The sequence below is a fragment of the Theobroma cacao genome, chromosome 7 (genome assembly GCF_000208745.1).
Source record: "Theobroma cacao cultivar B97-61/B2 chromosome 7, Criollo_cocoa_genome_V2, whole genome shotgun sequence".
In the NCBI taxonomy this organism is placed as follows: Eukaryota; Viridiplantae; Streptophyta; class Magnoliopsida; order Malvales; family Malvaceae; genus Theobroma; species Theobroma cacao.
Genome location: NC_030856.1, coordinates 6,779,746 through 6,800,925, shown reverse-complemented (window position 1 = coordinate 6,800,925; position 21,180 = coordinate 6,779,746). Strand labels below are relative to the sequence as shown.

At 31.7% G+C, this 21,180-nt stretch overlaps 1 pseudogene; it reads left to right on the top strand.

The window, feature by feature from the left end:
• LOC18594201 lies at positions 1,588-19,497 on the top strand (annotated as a pseudogene).

The window sequence follows — 21,180 nt, the reverse complement described above, 5'->3', positions numbered from 1 at the left end:
TTTTTTTGGATATTTGTTTATACCTATTTTTTTTCAAATATTTACGCATATTTTCATTTACCACTTTATATTTTGTTGTTATTTTTCTACTTTAAAATATCACATAATCTCTACATAATATATTTTTTGTCTTAATTAAATTATCCTTATGCTCCTAATAATATGTCTTTAACATAAATAATTGAGCCACCACAATAAATAAAAATAAAATAAAAAAAATATTAAAGTAAAAAGGCATGCAAGTTAGATCTTACCTTGTGTAGGTTTAGATTAGCTCAAAAAGGACTAAACTATGTGGGCCAAGGCAAGCCACCAAAGGTACAACAACATGCAAAAATTTCTCCAAAAAAACCGTGAAAAGCCCCCCACCTCCTTTCTCATTTTTCTTTTTTTTTTCTTCTTTCTTTCTTTCCTTTCCTTTCTCTCTCCCCGTTGGCTTCTTATTTCTTTTTCTTTTTTCTTTTCTTTCTCCTTCTCTTTCTCTCCTTTCTCCCTGCGGGTCTCCCTTCTCTTTTTTCTTTTTCTTCTTTCTTCCTTTCCTTCTCCTCCTCCTTTTTCTCCCCGACGTAACACTCCCACCGTCGACGCCTCTCTTTCCTTCCCTACGTCGACCTCTCACCTTTCTCTCTCTTCTTCTTCTTCCTTTTTTTTTGCTCTTTTTTTTAGGGGGGTTCTTTGTTGGGTTTTTTTCGTTTCTGTTTTTTTTTTATGGCTTTTTGCAGGTGATCAGTCCCCTTCTCTGGTTTGCTTTCTCCTCTTCTTTAAAAATGGGGTTGTCCAAAAAATTTGGACAACCCGGTAATGGGGCTCTGGCACCAAAGAGTTGGTAGCCAGAGCCCCATGACTCATGGTGGTTGGGGAAAGGATGGCTGGGCGTACGCCCAACCATACCTCTTCTTCTTTTTTTTAATTTATTTTCTTTATTTATTTTTTATATTTTATTTTATTTTATTATAATTTAAATTTTTTATTTATTTTTTAGGTGTCTACAGTACCTATTCACATACAACTTCTTTTCTTGTGCCTTTTTACGTATACCTCTTCTCTATTACCTTCTACTCGAGAAGAAGTCTTATTACATCTAATTATTTCAACGGTCACATAATGGGTTTCTAACTATTGCTCAACATAACTCTCAATAACGATTACCCAACATTAAAATTGTTCTTAATAATGTCATTCATTACGTGCATTAAAGCCGTTTCTTGTAACCACCATTTTTGGCACTATATATAGAGCCTTCACAATTCATTCAAGACCTTCTCTTCCTCTTAGAGCTAACACATTCTCCTTTAGAGCTTTTCTCTTTAATTCTTTTCTTCTTGTCTTTCACTTGCCACAACACTCAATATTTCAGAAACTACTATGATCTTCTTGTTCGCCACCTCCGGGGCATCATTTACTTGTTTGCAACGCTTTCTCTCCCTATCACAAGAACCTTTTTTACATTTTGACGACTTTACTAGGGAAGAGTAATTGTATTAAGTAAAATCTTATTAACAAAACGTTGCATTACCATAAGAGAAGGACAGTTTCTCTAGCAACCAAGATGCACCTATTTCCACCTACATCCAAGAGTTGATGAAAATGATCGAAGCTTCTCAAGAGAGAATGCAAACGTTGGAAGACAACAATAGGCAAGTGTTGGAGACCATATCTCAACTTGCATCCTCCACTACCACCGTTTTTCAAGCTCAACCCATACGCTTTAATGGTGATGAGGATGCACTTGATGGATCCACTCCCTTAGTTGTAAACACAAATGTGAATGGAGGAAAGGGAGAAAATGTAGTTGATGTGGTAGGTGTTGGAAATCCCAACTTGATCAACTCTTGTATGTTAGTTATGCCAGCAATTATCTCTACTGCAATAATTCCACCAACCACTACTTAAGGCTTTGTGACAATGGCAGAGCTCCAAAAGTTACTAGATCAGAAGAATAAAAGCTTCAGCTTTTTCGAATTTGAACTTAAGTTTTCTTGCCTAGCAAGTGTAGCTATTAAGCCATATTCTAAGGACTACACTAGTCCTTAATTCAAGTAATTCAATGGTAAAACTAGTGATGCACAATAGCATGTTATGAAATTTATGGAAACACTCGGAGTAGCGGGATTGGATGATGGCTTGAAATTAAAACAATTCTCTAAATCTCTCATTGAAAAGGCCCACACATGGTATGTTAATTTCACCCTTAACTTTGTTGAATCTTAAAATCAAATGTGTAGGATGTTTGAGGAGAAGTTTTCTTTTAACTCAAGAGAAGGTTACTCTTGTTTATTTGGGAAGCGAATATCAAAAGTCTAAAGAACATCTCATGGAATACATCCAGCTTTTTAGAGAAAGGGTGTTGTAAATACAAGAGTCTCATGATGAGAAGGAATTGGTGAAAGTTTACATTCAAGGGATGTTCGTTCGAGTATAGACTACACTTGGAGAACTTACCTCTTCCAACTTCTGCTACCTTGGTGGAAGCGACAAGAAAAACCAATAATACAGTTCTCAAACAAAAAGGAGCTACTTGCTTCAATAGAAGGAATACTCCAACAATGAATGCAATTCAAAGATGAGGTAAAGAAAGAATATGTCATTTTCAATCTATTTGTATCCTAGAAGAGACAACCCAAGGAGAAGACCAAATGAAGAGAACGATTCTTCTCTGTCATTTTTAATTCCACTAAACAAAGTGAGAGCACTTCTCCATGAATGGATCAACGATGGACAAGTAAACTTACCATATGTTACACAACCACCAACAATAAAAGAGAAGCCTAAACCAATGTACTGTGATTATCACTAAACAGTTGGTCATTCGCTTCTTGAATGTAAAGACTTACACAGAATATTCAACAAGAAGACGTAAACAATAGAATTACCGATTGAGAACAGTAAGGTCCAAAACAACCTGCTTCCCGCTCATGTATGATATTTTTATGACTTTGGCTCTTCATTACTTTATGAATTGCAATTTGACTATGGTTCATCACTCTAGAGCAAATACCTTAGGTTTAGTTTTTGTCATCTTTATTGAAATTGTTTAGTATTCTAAATCCTTGTTGGGAACTTACAAATTTGATATCCATTTTGGGGTAATAACTAAGAAAGATTTGATCTTAATTAGACATATCCTTATAGGAGGCTTTTGATATCATTCTTGACTCGTAACTTGCTCATTTTGATGAGTCTAATATTTAGCTAGGCCCACTCTACTATACTTGTTAGGATTGAGAATGGGATACATCGCATTCACAACTGAAAGATCATGGTGGTGGGTAAGAATGATTGAGAGAGATTGGCAAGGGAATGTTACAAGGTTGATTCGCAGGAATAGAGGAAGAAGAAACTAGCTCTACGTCGAACATGCTTTAAGTGAGTTTTAACTGCTTTGAATAATGTAAAGGTACTACTTAGGTTCTTATAGCTTTTGCTATTACCTGGAGTTAATTTTCCATTATTTATTTATTTTTGGTTGTCACAGTGGCATTTGAAATAAATCGGAAGGAAGATGGAATTGTCTGCTTGAGTAAGATTTGGCTTGCAAGTATGTTCTTCTTAGTTGCTTTGAGTTCATTCCCTATGACAAGGTTCACTAAATATTTAGATTTTGATCTTCTGGTTGTCTTCATTTGTAAATTTTCTTTTATGGGGTTCTGTTATGTTTGTCGGCAGAATGACTGCGTTTAGTTTTATTGTTAGCTCATAAGAAGTTCAGTGAGACATCTCACTGATTGTAGTCCTCTGTTTTAAGTGGGTGTACGCAAAATCTTTGGCTTTTGATGCTTTCTCTTCAATGTTTAACAAGAAAAATAGCTGTTGTTGTCCTTGTTTCCAAAATTTTCCTTCTTATTGCAAGTGATTAATAGGGGAAATTAATGAGATAAATTAATAGGTGTACGCATTAAATTATTGTCAAAAAAGTCATTAATTAGTCAAGCTGGAATAATGTGGATTCTGAGAAATTAGAGGGTCTGTTGATAAATATTAATAGCATTTCCTCAGTAGTCGTTTTTGCTGTGTTACAATGGTTACATTTTTTCTTGTCAGTAATGGTTGATTTCTAAACACAAAATGTCTTATTGAAAACAATTGAATTGACAAGAGGGTAGCTTAACTTGCTTTCTAGGTGGTAGAATTTGAGGATATAAATCATAAGTGCCCTATTGAAGACAATTAAATTGATAAGACCGTAGCGTGACTCGCTTTCTTGATGGTAGAATTTGATGCAATAAGTCATAAGTCAATCAAAATATTTCCATTTTAAGTAGTCAATAATACCGGAAAATTTTCCTCTAAGTCTTACATGGTTAATTATAGTATACTGTTAAGAGTTAAAAAAGTTTAGTGGTTTTATATTTCAGTGTGGAAAATGGGTAAACGACAATCAATAACCAAATCAGAAGATTTTTCCCCCTTTTCTAATTAGCTTTTAATTGGAACTTGAGTAATGCAGTTTATTAATTTCTTGTTGAAAAATGAGCACTAAATTTTGAAGGTGCTATTATGAATAAAGAAGTTAGAAACGGATTGTATTGTCTTATATAACACTTCAATCTCAAAATAAGTTTCACTAAAATGAGATGCTCAATTTTTTGAGATTGGAGGCAAGTTTTCAAGATTTGATCTCCGAATGAAGCACGTACCTGGATTTGATTAACACAAAGGAAGTTTATATCGAAAGAATATCTTGCAACTACTATACTCAATGTAGAATAGATCTTAACCAACCATAATTTTGAAGTTTGACCATACCAATTGAAAAATTGAAGAATATTAACCTTAATGGAAATCGATTAAATTCAAGGGTCATTACCATGTAGAGCCAACGCAATGAGGTCGTTATCGTGCCTGACCCGGAGAAGTATTCTTTAATTACTAAAAATTACGATTGGTTGTTGGAAGTAGTGGACCTTGACTTTAAGAAGCAACAAATTAAAACTAATTAAGTGAAGAATTCACGAGAGTAGAAGGACATGTGACGTGTTTCATTTTGGGACATTTCTACGAGGAAGTTCAAGGAAAGAAAGAAAGATTCAAAACCTGGACCTGATCAAATTTTTTTTTTAAAAATGAACAATTAATATGAAATAAAATATGAAAAGAAATAAGACTACTCAAGACTTAATTTTGAGTTAGAAAGGAAAAAAAAGCTCTAATAAATGGTTTACATTTTCTCCTTTCGTCCGTGTTTGGTTGATTTCTAGCTATGAAATGTCTTACTGCAAATAATGGAATTGACAAGAGTGCAACTTAAACTTGCTTTTTGAGCTAGATGGTAGAATATTGTGATCATTTAAGTCTTAAGTCAACCACAATCTTTCTAAGTTACAAGTTGTAAATACAGGAAAAATGTTGCCTTCAAGTCGTATGTAGGTACAATTATAGTGTATTGTTTGGGTTAGAAAACTTCATCCGTTTTCTAATTCAGCATTAAAATGACAACTAATAATCGACTCAGAAATTATTTTTTCTAACTTTTAATTAAAAAATGAGTATTTGTACAGTATTGATCCTGTATCTTATTCCTGTTATTCCTAAATGAAAAGTGAGCATTGAACTAATTTTAAAGTTTCTTTTATGCAAAGAATTAAGATGTCAGAAACAGATTGTATTGTCTTACCACACTTAATTAACTCACTTTCTTAAATGTTTAAACTTTGCTCAAAGATTTGATCCCTAAAGAAGCACTTGTCTGGATTTTGTTGACAAAATGAAGCTTAGCCAAAAGCATTGCTTCCAAGAACTCCATCTAGAAGTGATAATCATTCAGTGAATCTTGCACTCGTTGAGTGGTCTTCAATTTTCTCCATGTCAATTGAAAATTGGATGCCCCTTATTTTGGGTCTTTTCTTTTCTTTTTTATGGTTAACTCCATATTTTAGACATTTGACCATATTAACATTTGTGAAAGAAACTGAAAGATGTGATTTTTCCCACAATTTTATCAAATTGGAAGTGGGAATTGAATCCCATACTAAAAAGAAAGATAGTAGAGAGTTTGTTGTTCAAACCGAAATTAAAAATGTATTTAAGGGTCCATTTATTTTGACATAAAATAATTTTTAGAAAACATTTTCATGACTTATGCTTATTTAAAAGACTAAATATTTATTTTAGAAGTAAAACATTTTACAGGTCAAGGGGAAAAACACCCCGTTGACCATATAAAATGTCTTATGCCTCCGAGGATTTTTAACTTAAAATATTAATATTTAAATTATTCAATACTATTAAAATTTTAAATATATGTTTTTTTAATGAAATCTTTTAATGCAATTAAAATTTTATTTATAAATTGAATAAATCTTCCTAATAATTATAATAAAAAATATTTGAATGATCATAGATGGATGAATACAACTTTATAAGTATAGGTTTTGGATGTCTTACACAATTGATGAATATTGATATTTTTATAGTGTTATAGTACAAAGTGATGAGAAGGAAAATTGTTTGAAAATTAGAGCTTACTTTTATTACAAATGTGTGGTTAAATATTTTGGCAAACATCATTATTGATTTTGTCCACTTTCATTTTTATTACAAATTTTGATCTCAAATTAATGAAAACCAAATGACATTGTAACTCTTACGTATTATTTTAACACAAGATAACTCCACCAATGATATGGAAAATATTTATTACAACATGGTACAAATAAATTTAAATATTTTCGACAATTTATCCTAACAGTATTCCAAGGGAAATTGGCAACCTAAGCAACTTGATTGGCTTGAACTTAGATAACAATGAACTGATTGCTATTCCCACCACAATCGGAAGATTACGGAATTTGCAAAGTCTCTCGCTTGAAGGAAACAAGTTAGAAGGATCCATTCCAGCTGAGTTGTGCCACTTGAAGAGTTTGGGTTTCTTGGATCTCGCGGGTAACAAATTGGTTGGACCAATACCAGCATGCTTGGGTGATCTCATTTCTCTTGGACATTTATTATTAGATCGCAACAAGTTTACTGACTCAATACCCTCAACCTTGACAAGACTTGTAGATATCTTGCAACTAAACATGTCTTCCAATACTCTACGTGGGGCTCTCCCGATTGACATTGAAAAGTGGAAGGTTGTTAATAATATTGATATTTCCAAAAATCAATTATTAGGTGAAATCCCGAAAAGCATTGGTGATGTTAGAGACCTGACTTATCTCTCATTATTTGGCAACAGATTGCAAGGGTCTATTCCTGAGTCATTCGGGGGCTTGAAAGGATTGTAGTTCTTGGATTTGTCAAGGAATAATTTCTTTGGAATCATTCCCAAGCCTTTAGAGAAACTCTTGTATCTTGAATATTTCAATGTCTATTTCAATAGACTACAAGGAGAAATTCCGGATGGAGGAACCTTTCCCAACTACTCTATTCGATCATTTATGGGGAATAAAGCATTATGTGCTACACCTCGACTACACCTTCCACTCCCACCATGCAAAACTAATTCTTTTAGACATCATTCTAAGAAAGCTATTAAGCTAGTAGAATATATTTTAGTGCCAGTTGGCTCAACAGTATTAGTACTAGCTTTGGTAATCATTTGCTCAAAAAAAAAGGGAAACTGAACGCAAATCTGCCAACAGATCAAGAAAATTTGCAGGCATTAGCAGAACGGCAAAGAGTTTCATACCAAGAGCTTCATCAGGCTACAAATGGATTTTCTGAAAGCAAATTATTTGGTGTGGGGAGTTTTGGATCACTATTTCAAGGAACTCTTTCAGATGGACTGAACATTGCAATAAAGGTCTTCAATTTGCAGTTAGAAGGATCATTTTAGAGCTTTGACATTAAGTGTGAGGTGTTGGGCAACGTTCGCCATCAAAATTTAGTCAGGATCATAAGTAGTTGTAACCTTGATTTCAAAACCTTGGTACTTGAGTTAATGCCTAATGGAAGTCTCCAGAAGTGGTTGTATTCTCATAAACATTGTCACAACCCAATTTCTGGGCCAAGACTGGTGCATGGGCCCAATGGGCATAGCCCACTAAGCTCAAGCAAACCTATTTATATAACCTGTTCATCCTTCTTTCAAATGTTCCTAATGTCACATTTCATAATTCCAACCTACAAGTTCTTTAATAATGTGCTACAGCAATCAAATACTTGCATTTTTATTAACCCAAAATAATGTTAACCATTACCAATTCATAGTGGCATTACCAATCAAAATATACATATATTGTTTAAGACATATATATTAGTAATTTACATTGCGTTTATCTATACACAACAAAAAGACACTCGACTTCCAACGGAGTGACCTTGGCAAAGGTACAACTATTGAATGCCGAGATACCAACCACGGAGACGAATCTACGTGGACACCTCGACCTAGGTTCCAACTGCCTCCTAATCTGAAAACATAAAGTTGAAATCAGTGAGTATAAACCAATGAGTGAACATAGGCAGTGAACAAGCAAATGACACGGAAAGATTTTTTTTTGAAAATATGATGCACTTATGTTTAAACCCATGCACTTTAGCTTAATTTCTTGTAAAGCCCCTCAATTCAACCCTTGATTGTTTGATCTTCTAGAGTTGAAAGATCCATACTAACCATGAAATTGAAAAAAAATGAAAAATTTCAGTCAATATCCAAGGAAGACAAACAGACAGAGGGTTTCTCACTACAGCAGAAAAGGCATTCTCGCTACAGCGAGAAACAGGGCACTTAAGTAAAAAAGATCTTTTTGCAATAAAATCAATTTGCAAGTAATTAGCAATTTTCAAAATTCATCATGCGGGATTCAACATGCAATACAATCACATATTATAATCATAAACTTTCTATCACATACACATACATAAACATATATCAACACGTACACCACCCCGCTTGACTCAGCTCATGTGCACTCCCTACATGCACAAGGCAATAACCTCATCATGTGCTTTCCCTACTCGCACATTTCAATATCATCATCATGTGCATTCCTTACTCACACATTTCAATCTCATCATCATCATGTGCACTCCCTACTCACACATTCCAATCTCATCACACAATGATACCATCCAAGGCATAACATAAGTATCAACATAGCATAGAACACATGGATTCATTACATCACATTACATATTTCACAACATAAAATTGTTCCATTAAGGGCTTGTTCCCATGCATTTTTAAAGAAAGTCAAATAACATGTTTCATTTGATTCTATCAAACTTATAAACCCTAACCCCAAAACATTTAATGCAAGTTCACGCAACAGTCTTTGTTGATGTTTTGGTGGGCTCTAACTTCAACTAATGTTCCGAATGGAGGAATGGGTTTTTGTTGGAACCTTGGTGGTCTTTGTAGTTGAATTCTCTTTCAAAATCCTTCAAGCTAATAAGAGAAATCACTCTCTCTCTTTCTACACGTCCAGCTAGTGAGTGAATGTACTAAAGAAAGACTTTTGAAGGTTGTTAAGGTGTAAAAGTGGAAGAGCATGAAAAGCCTTATGAAAGGGTGTAGAAAAACATGAGAAATGAAGCTAATTTGGGAAAGTTTTAAAGGTTTCAAGGGAGACTTCCATGAAAGGTGCAAAGAAACATGGAATGGAGAGGAGGATGGGAGGAAGAAGAAGAAGAGAAGCTACTGGAAAACTGAAGAAAAGCTGCTGGAGATTAAATATTTATAGTTAAAGTTTATCCAATTTTCATACAATTTACAATAATGCCCTTAACAAGGCCACTTGTCTTCCTCCTTTCCTTTATGCAATCTTTTTACTCATTTGACACTGAGACAAAGTCCATAATAGTCTAAAAGTACTCAAGTTCACGAAAACTTAAAAATTTTGGCTTAAGGTGCAAAATGACCATTTTACCCATATCGTGGAAATTATCAGTATTTCTATCTTCTTCATTTATTTTACCCTCATTCATTTATTCCTTAGGCCTACTTAGACCTTAATAACATTAGAAAACTACTCCCAGGAGCTCCCCATGAGAAATGATGAAATTACCCCTAGTTGGTGTTATCGCGTCTACTTCTAATTACGGGTCTATAAAGGTTGAGGTTTCATAAACATTTTCTAGATACCTTGCATAGGTTGAGCATAATGATCGATGTGGCTTCTGCTTGGAATACCTTCATCATGGTTGTACAACACCTGTGATCCATTGCGATTTAAAACCCAGCAATGTTCTTCTAGATGAAGATATGGTTGCACATCTTGGTGATTTTGGCATTGCAAAGCTGTTAGGTGAAAAAGAGGATTCAGCAACAAACACCATGACACTAGCAACAATTAGGTATATGGCACTAGGTAATGCTTCTATTTTATAATTCAAATCATGCAATTGACCCATAAACACACAAGAATTTGCACATAGTAACTCTTTGAAGTAGATGATTAAATTTTTAAAAATTGGTTTGATTATTTATTATCATAACTAATTAATATGTAACATTGTATTGCATATTTCGATGATGTGTTCCATGAAATCAAATATGTAGAATACGGATCTCAAGGAATTGTTTCCACAAAAGGTGATGTGTACAGTTTTGGTATTCTTCTTATGGAAACCTTCACAAGAAAGAAGCCCGTAGATGAAATGTTTACTGAAGAAATGAGCTTAAAACATTGGGTGACTAAGTCAATACCATCTGCATTAATTCAAGTTCTAGATACCAATTTGCTAAGTAATAGACAGAGAGGACACTTTGCAATAAAGGACTGTGCATTATCTGTTTTGCAATTAGCATTGGAGTGTTCAAAAGAATTACCGGAAGAGAGGATTGATATGGAAGAAGTTGTTGCTAAGCTGAAGATGATCAAAATCAAGTTTTTAAGGGGTTTGAACAGGCAGGCCAAATGATGAGACCATCATGTAGCTGGCTTTTCAATTTTCCTAAACGGAAAAATGTTTTTTTTCTGAAACTATCTTTGTGTCTTTATTTCCCTTTCCTTTGTTTGTGAGGCAGCAGTTTGTTCCACTACAAAAAAAATTGAGTTTTAATCACACTTCTTTAGGCGACATATTTTTTTGTATCGTAAAATTTAAAAAGTGTAACTATTTAAATTTTTAACTTCACTTTTTTCACATTTAGTAGCAATATAAAAAAGTGCAACCTTTGTTAATGCATGCAATTCTTATCGTTACCTTTTATTCATAATGCATTTAAAAATTTATATAGTGAAATTAGATTTACAAAATGTTCTAAACAACATAAAAAAAACGTTATTAAAAATATTTTTAGTAGCACATTTTAAAAATGTGCTGTTTTAGGTCAAATTTGTTGTAATGTTCTGATATGGTTTTTTATTTGAAAATCTTAGAAAGAATGGTTTTTCCTTAAGCTATGTATTTTTTCATTTTGTTGTGTGGTTTCAGAAATGGGAAAGTTTGGTCGTAGTCATAAGGCTAATGTGCTTTCCGAACTGCCTATTGACTAAGGACAAAAACAACTGTTTTATAATCCAGAAAAAGGAAATATGACTGGGGTTTGTTTGGTGCTAATCTGTCCAGTGCAAGCTCTTGATGATCTTCATGATGATACTCTGTTTCATGAATGGGAAATGGTCCTGCTCTGTTTTATTAGAAATTCAGTTGAATGTTATGAATGGTACTTGTTCTGATGATCTTTTATTGTTTTCTTTTGGTAATGTTTCTCAGTTGCTGTAATATGTTTGTAGCTGGACAGTTTGCTTCTTGTTCATCATGTGTATCTCAATCTCCTCTTCTCCAAATCAAAAGAATTGATATTTCTCCTGTTTTTTTAAGAGATTCATATCAGAACTCAATAGAGCTAAGAAAGAATTCCTAGAATTTTCTATTTAAACTTCTAAGTTTGTACCAATTTTCATTTATGAAACGTTTGAAACATAAATTTAGAAAAGTGAATATGAATTTTATTTATTATATAAAATGGTGAGGAAGAAGACAAGCATTATTAAAAAATTAGTAAATATTCAATATATTCATGTATTTCAAAGAGTAAAGGACCAATTTCTTTTTCTTCTTTTGGCCACATAGCTTATCAAGTTTATGCTGAAAGGTACAGACCTATCCCTCAAATTTCTTTAGAACAAAGAGAATGACATGATGTAAATTAATTTCTTCAGGAAAAGTGAACAAGAGCAGTGGGAAGATAAAGTCATGAAATGGCCAATCTTCAATATGAATTGATAATTAAGGGAGGATGTTACATAAAGATCACTAGTTATACCCTTAACATTTTTCTATGCTAATTGTTAAAACGGACATCAGTCAAGGTGGAAGGTTGTGGCAGGTCAGGTCCGTTAGTAAATATCCCTTAATAATCCTTTTCCCTGTATATACATTAGAATGTTTTACATTTTTTTCTAACTGCAAAATGTAAACTTGCAATTTGGGTTGGATGGTGGAATTTTGTTTTTTTAATTCGAGAGAAAGAGAACATGCAAAATGTAAACTCTTAGTAGGGAACATGCACCAACCAATAAACTAAATATTCGGATATGATTAAATGATGGAATTTGATTATTATATGAGACTTAATCATAATCTTTCTAAACTACAATTTGTCAATATGCAGCTACACGTATAGCGGATTGTTTCTCCTTAAAAAAAAAAACTTTTTCTATCTTTTTAATTGAAAATTAATTTTGATCCTGTCTTTCACTCCAGTATCGTTTGGTTAAAAAATGAACACTAAATTTTGAAAAAGTTTTTCACTCCATTTTTTTTTATAGAATAACCATGCTCTTAAATTTATAACTCCTTAGGTATGTTTTTGGAAAAACGTACTGAATAAGTAATTTATTTATGCTCTTTATTATTGATTTATTGATTTTTCTATTACTATTTTATCATTTTTTATTGCAAATAGAAAACATTTGAATCCAAATTTACAACGGTCAACATGCTCCATGCCTTTCCTTTCTAAGACGGCAATTTGCCCTTCTTTTTAAATTTCCCTTTTCATTTCTTCCTCTTGGTTTCAATGTTTAATAATTACATCAGCATCTGTCATTCATACATCAATAAGCATCATTAAATTAAATTATTAAGATAGGTTCTTCTAATCATATATATCAGCTTGATGTAATAAGTAATCAAAAGTTATCATGTGAGAATGCATGAGTTCATATTACATGTTGTATCATAATTTATCAAATTTACGGATGACATAACAAAAATGGTCTATTTAATAATTTTTTGTTATGCAATGAAAGAATAAAAATGAAAAGGTTGAAGTACAGATTTGGTCCCTATTATTGAATTAAATATTCAAAAATTGCATATATATATTTTCATACATAAGAAAAGGGATTAACGTGAACTAGGGGTTCATATAACAATTAATTAACTTTGTTGAGTGAAGACTCCGTCCCATCTATTGAGAAACAATAACAGTCAATTCGATTGATGCTTTCCCCTTTTATAAACACGACATTAGACCAGGGGCCGGGTGGCCCACCGCCTTGACCCAATTTTATAGATTTCAATTTCGGAATTATTTGCTGAATTATTAATTTTTTTATCACCTCGTGTGAGTTAAATCGTACAAACAAAAATGATTTTGAGGGCTTAAAATCATAAAATTTTGGATTAACTTTAGACGTAAAACAGAAAAACTCCTACGAAGGGGGGCTTTTTAGGGAGAATTTCAATAAAATTATCTGATTTTTAATTTTTAATTTTTTTTAAAAGTTATATAACTAAGATATGAAGTTTACATTAATATTTTGTTAATAACAAGGATCAAAAATTAAATGTTTACTTCAATCATCATCTCTTTTTCTTAAAGGCCACTTTAACAGCTTTTCAAAATAAGAAAATATAGTGTATAGATTGAAAAAAATTGCATTTTAGTATCTGATTCAATATAAGGGCATATATTTTTCATATTCAAAAAATTAGGTTTGAAATTTTTCTTTTTCAAAATAATAAAAAAAAGATTGGAGAGAGTTGCTTCTGTTTTTTAAGACTTAAGAATTTTTTTCTATATACTTACAGAAAAAAATGTTACTTCCATTAATTGATAAAAGTAGGGCTTATATTCTTGCATAATGGCATCCCTTGCACTCATGTTCTTGCTTGAACATTGTCCAAGTAACATTAGCATTTCATGAATAGAATGAAACTTAAATATCAAAAATAAATCTGACAAAAACAATAACACTGGTTGTACTGAGTTGCAATTCTAAAGCCAGTTGTTTTGTCTCTACTCCACCTAGATTCCCATAATGAAATATTTGGGTCTAAAACAAAAATGGACATTAAATGAGAATTTAAGAAAAATATGCAGATCCTACTAACGTCTCTAATGAGATAGGATTCAGCAGCCTTAATGCTTTTCAGTCTAACACAGCACAAACACTTTCATGTCCCTACTTCTCCGGTACATAGTTCACCTCTCATGTCCCTCAGCCTCAACCACAACTCATGTTTGTGTAATGAGTTGCAATTCTAAGATGAATAGTTTTTGTGTCTCTACTCCACTGAGGTTTCGATAATGAAATTTGGGTCTAATTTGCTTATCCCAATAAGCCTTTCCTATAAACAACAAAATAAAAGGAGGCATACAGTGAGAATTCAAGAAAGTAGGCGAATCCTACTAACGTCTCAGATGGGATAGGATCAGTGGGCTCCACGCTTTTCATTCTCACATGCCACCAACAATTTTTTCCAATAATTTAGTTTTGATTTTAGGCAAACACGTTTTCTCTTAAAAATTCTCAACACAGTGAATAATGTTTTAATTTGAAAAGACTTGACTCGAAATACATTAATAGAAAACAACTTAAAAAGATCTGGAATGACTTGATGGTTGACTTGAAAAAGAGATGCTCTAGTAGTTCACTTTTCATGTCCCTCAACCTCAACCACAAAGCAAGAGAAGTTAGTATTCCTTGAACGTAATGGTAAGTTTCAATGTTTATATTGTTTTTAGTATTTTGGTGATTATGATAAGCGGAGTGGTCATGGCACGTGATGTTGATCCAATCAAAGCAAAAAATTGTAAAAATAAGATTGACATTGTATTGTGTTATCAAAGTTTTCGTCAATATATTCAAGATCAAAATCATTTTTGATAATTGTTGTCATAAACAAATAAGATTCGATCAACTTTGTCATAATGCATTGGTGAAAAAACTCTTCAAAGTCTTCTATTTAAAAATAACATTACGTCAGTGATTTGATCAAAAACCGCTCAAATATGGAATAAATGTACTTTAATTGGTAAGGATGTTTCGCCCACTCCTTCTTGAAAAGGTTAATAATTGACTTTATTAATAAAAATTCTAAAGAAATAATAATTTCAATGTTGTTCTAATTTTTGGATAAATGCAAATCAATTTTAGTATTATCTTCAATTTGTTAATTTATGACATGATAAAATTTTGGTGTGAATATAGTTTATGGTCAATGATGATGTTCATAATTACAACAAGTATTTCATAAATATGCATACATATATCTTAGCACTTTTATCCAAATCTTGATATAAAATAATATTTGTAAACACCCCATTCTATCCAGGATTATTTTTATAAATTTTGAAATTAATTAGATTAAGACCATTTTTAATAATTAACCTAATATTTTAACACTACAAAAAAGTCAAGTTTTTGTACATATCTTAGCACTTTTATTCAAATCTTTATATAAAATATTATTTGTAGACATCTCATTTTGTCTGGGATTATTTTTGCAAATTTGGAAATTAAATTAAATTAAGACCATTTTTCTATAATTAACTCAATTTTAACATTCCAAAAAAATTGACTTTTTCCAACGAAATTACAATGAAAAAATTTGTTGAAAATTCTGTCATTGAAAACGTAGTAGGTAATGTCAATGGTGGAAAAAACTAAAGCATTTGAAAATCTAAAATATCTTATTGAGCTTGATACTAAATCAAACATTAACACCCTAAACAACAAATTAGAATGGGTAATATTGGAAAAAAAAGTGAAAAGAACTTGTTAATTAAATTCGTACTTATATAATAAACAATCTTATATTAAACTATTGACGGAAATAACAAATCAAGTTCCATAAATCCAATTATAAACATTTATATTCTATATTTTCGAATGATAAGTAATGAATGAAAAAATAATAAAGAATGAAAAGTGAAAATAATGCAAAAAACTCAAAACAATGTTAACCTTTTGTTTAATTTAGATATTGAAAATTAAAAATTTGATGAAAAAGGTAGTAGTACATACTTTCATTATAATAATTTGAAATAAGAATTTTGATCTCTAATTTGGAGGGCAAGAACCACAATTTAATATACTTAAATAGGTATACACAAATTGGATCTTTATTCTATAAATTATATAAGAAATTTAAAACTCCACTATCAAATTTAATTGATCGTAGTAATTATAAATAAAAAAGTTTAACGTTGCAACATTAAACTAATAAACATAATTAAATAATTTAAATGAATAAATGATGATCAATGAATGTATATTATCATATTCATAAGCCATTAAACATATATAATAATATATATTCTTTACAGTATTTCTTGTATATATTCTATTAATTTGATAGGTTTTTTTTGTCATTTTGTTTAATTTTGCAGCTAAGGATCCATGTAAGAATGAACTAAGTTTGTTGAGTGAAGAGTAGTAGGCCCAATCAAGAACAGTGAAGACGCTTTCATGTTTTTCGTTTTCAAGTTTTAGTAAAGTGGTTTTAAGGTGAACATGCATTGCATAGAAACTTTCCAGCAATTTCCTAACTCCTCTCCTTTGTATCCTCTTTGAAGCTTTTCTTTTAGTTTTCTTTTAGTTTTCTTTTAGTTTTACAAGTTTTATGCATTGCATAAAGTGGTTTTGGCTTCTTGCATGTGAGATGAATTTCTTACTTTTGAGCTCTCTCTTCTTCTTGGGAAAAAAAAAAAACAGAAAAAACTATCTCTCTGGTCCTCCCTTTAATTGTAATAATCATTCCAATTTCTTAAAGTTGCTTTGATGATAAGAAGTTCCTTTATTCAATCAATATTGAATTTTTTATCACCTCATATATAAACAAAAATCATTTAATGGCTGCATTTTTTTGCTAGGAAAATTGAACATAAAATTATGGATTAATTTTAGAGGTAAAACAGAAAACTCTAATAAATGGGGTGTTTGAGGGAAATTTTCAATTAAATTATCTGATTTTTTATGTTTATTTTATTTTAAAAGTTATATAACTAAAATATGAAGTTTACTTTAATTTTTTGTTAATAAAAAGGAACAAAAATTAAATGCTTACTTAAATTATCATCTCTTTGTCAGTTGTATGATCAATTTTATTACTCTTTTTATTTCAAAGGTCACGTTACATTTTTTGGATTGTTTTCAAAATGATATTCAATTTTGTTTCTGTATTATTCTTACTTTTCATTTGTTTTATATTGTCAATCAAAGTATCTTAAATTGATTCAATTTTGAAATGGGTTAGAGATAAATTGTTGTTTGGATGGTGAACTCATTAATTTAATATTTGATTTTAGATGGTAAATCTAGGATATGTTGTAAAATTAAGAGTCCGTGGAATTAAGAAACATATGACACAAGATATGACATAGGACATGTCACCATTGGAGATGATGCTTTGATCTGAGCTTTCATGTTAGTCTCATTGCATTTTGAAATATAATATGATTTAGTTTTTATTACAAGAACTGGGTCTGATGTGTATGCAACAATGCATCCACACTACTAGATCTATGAGTTTTGCTTGAGTTCGTGAGAAAGAGGTAAAAATATGCAATTGTATAAAGTTGTGTGTGTGGAACACTACTGTTAATTAGGCATTTATTTAAAACTTGTAACTCTTGAAAGCATAAATAAATAAATGTAGTCAAAAGCCTTATTTGCTTTAAATGCCCCTATGTATCATGATCAAGTTTTCAATGGCCAAAAAAGTGACACAAGGAACATGCAGGGAGCTGCACTTCAGGTAACGTTCTGAAAAGCTAGAATTTGTATCATTTGGTAAGGTTTAATTAAAGACACCAAATACCAGCAGTCACTTAGTGCCCCTATTGCCATGTGAACTTTTTTGAATGAATAGGCCACTAGACTAGCTTCCTTAGTCTCGCTTATTAGTAGATTTTTTATTATTTTTTCCTAAGGTGATTAAGCTAGGTAAGAAACATAATTAGGAAGTTTAAATTGCAACCAGCTTAATTTTATTTTTCTCATGCATCATCAGCCAGTAGGGCACCCCTTATCATGCATCAAACATTATTTCTGGTTGGTAGAGGATGAAGCATATGATGTATTTTCCTTTACATCTGTCCCCTTCTCTTCCATTAAATTTTATGATGTGTTTTCCACCTTCATTGTGAAACTTCTTCATTTCAAAAAACAAATTGACAGGACGGATCCCTCTTTTGATTTGCAATATGACTCCACTAGTAATTCTTGATTTGTCTAGAAACAACTTAGGTGGAACTATTCCGGCATGCCTTGGAAATTTTAGTCAATTTCTCTCATCCATAAACATACAAAGGAATAACTTTCATGGCAAAATCCCTGATTACTTTGCCAAGGGTAACGCGTTGACAAATCTTGCCCTTATTAACAACCAATTCGAATGGTTACTGTCACGATTCTTGATTAATTGTACTTCTCTTGATTGTTTCTTAGGTGTACTTCCAGAGCTGCAAGTTCTTATCCTTTGATTTAATTGATTTCATGGTCCCCTGGAGAATTCGATAGTTACACCTTCCTTTATGTCATTGCAAATAATAAATCTCTCTCAAAATGAGTTTAGTGGCCTCTTGCCAACAAATTTCTTCCAAAATCTATATGCCATGAAATATACACAAGAAAGTTAATCCTCTAGACAAATTTTGGTAGAATGCATGAAAAAGCTCCAATCGGTAGAAATTTCAGTAGAGCCATTGGAGGTAGGGATCATTTAAGAGCTTTGACGTTGAGTGTGAGGTCTTGTGCAACATTCGCCACCGAAATTTAGTCAAAATCATCAGTAGTTGCTGCAATGTCGATTTTAAAGCCTTGGTATTTGAGTTCATGCCTAATGGAAGTCTCGAGAAGTGGTTGAACATTATGATTGATGTGGCCTCTGCATTAGAATACCTCCATCATGGTCAAACAATTCCTGTGGCTCATTGTGATTTAAAACCCAGCAATGTTCTATTAGATGAAGATATGGTTGCACATTTGGGCGATTTTGGCATTGCAAAGTTGTTAGATGAGGAGGATTCAACAGTACAAATGAAAACACCAGCAACAATTGGGTATATGGCACCAGTTAATGCTTAAACTTTTGACTTTTTTTATCCATTATGATAATTCATGTAAAATCATTGCATATTTTGACAATGGTTTTAATGACTTACATGTAGAATATGGAACAAAAGGAGTTGTTTTCATAAAAGGCGACATATACAGTTGTGGTGTTCTTCTAATTGAAACCTTAACAAGAAAGAAACCCACAGATGAAATGTTCGTTGGAGAAATGAGCTTAAAACATTGGGTGACTGAGTCATTACCGTCTGTATTAACTGAAGTTGTAGATGGCAATTTGCTAATCAGTAGCAAGGAGTGAGAACATTTTGTAATAAAGGATTTTGCATTGTCTGTTTTGCAATTGGCATTAGAATGTTCAGAGGAGTTGCCAGAAGAGAGGATTGACATGAAAAAGGTTGTTGCAAAGCTGCAGAAGATCAAAATCAAGTTTATGAAGGATTAGAACAGGCGGGTCGAATGAAAATACCATCATGTTGCTGGCATTTCCATTTGACTCCTTTGAATCCAGAATCAAGAAAATGAAGTTTGAGTGCAGGTTCAATTGTATCAATGTCAAGGTGCTTTTATTTTACCTAGCAATCCATTATTTCTAGTTCTCTCTGTTTTGGAGGCAAGTGTCTGTCTTGATTTTTTCTGTTCTTTGTTAGTTGGTTGTTCCAGAACGTTCATGTCTTTAATTTATTAAATTTTCAAAATTGTCTTTAGTTTTATGTTATGCTATGATAACTAAGCCCAAATAAATTTTATTACTGTATTATATAGATCTATTTTATGGGTCAAAAACTTTTAGTTTATTTATAAATGTTTTAAAGATATTTAAAGATTTTTTATGTAATTATAATTTTAACTTGTAAATATAATCTCATTAAAAATCACTTATAGAGATATAAAATTTAGTTTATATTGTTTATATTTCTTTTAGGAAAAAAGAAAAATAAAAGTTAGAAACATGTACAAATACAACTTTTAGAGGTGTTTAAAGATTAAGTTACTTTGCCTAGATCCATGGACTTTGACCGGATTTGGGTTAGGCTTAGGCATGAATTTTTTAAGTATGAGTTCGATTAAGTTATAATATTATATTATTTTGAAATTTAAAATAAATTTTAAAATATTTATATATTAATATAAGATGCTATTTATTATTTTAATAATAAAATAACTAACAAATAAATAGGGAGGTCGGAATCGAAGTTGGCTTTTAAACGAGAAGGCCCAATAGGACCAGCCTGATTCAAGATTCAAATCTTAGTTAACCATTTTATAGTTGCACTCGTATTCTATGAACGAAAAATTTCTCACTAATTAATGTTAAGAATCAATGTTTTGCCTATGTCTTTGGGAGTGGTCTATGCCGCCCTGCATCTAATGCTCCCTGCTTTTAACAAATTTTCTTTTTATCCTGCTTGTGCTTCTCTGGCCATTTAAATATTGACTTAACAATTTCATTTACGGAAGCATTTGACTAAATATTGTGTAAATGACAAATGGAATAAATATAAGCATGTTAGGAATTTATGTATAAATGTGATTATTAAGTCCAGATGAGGTCAGGCAATTTAGCAGACCAAACAGTTCAGCAGGCTAAATAAACGAATGTAATCTGATTCTAATTTTTAGATTTTATTATGCATATTTAGATTTGAATCTGAATTATATTAAATTAAGATTATAATTTAATTTAAATATTATCCATCTGAATTAATAATTTATAGATAGGATCGCAATTAAACTTAGGTTGTAAAAGAGGACACCAAATGAGACCAGCCGGATTCAAGATCCAAATCTTGGTGAACCTTTGCATAGTTGCAATCTTAATCATGGAATTGGGAAGTTAGTAGTGACCTCAATCAGCCAGAATATTACACTAGTTGCGGGGTCTTCAAGTTTGGGCAGAGCAATTGACAACTAGGATGTCCCATATGGACCATGTTATTCAAGTATCATTTGTCAATTAACATGGAAAAGCAATTGAAAGTCG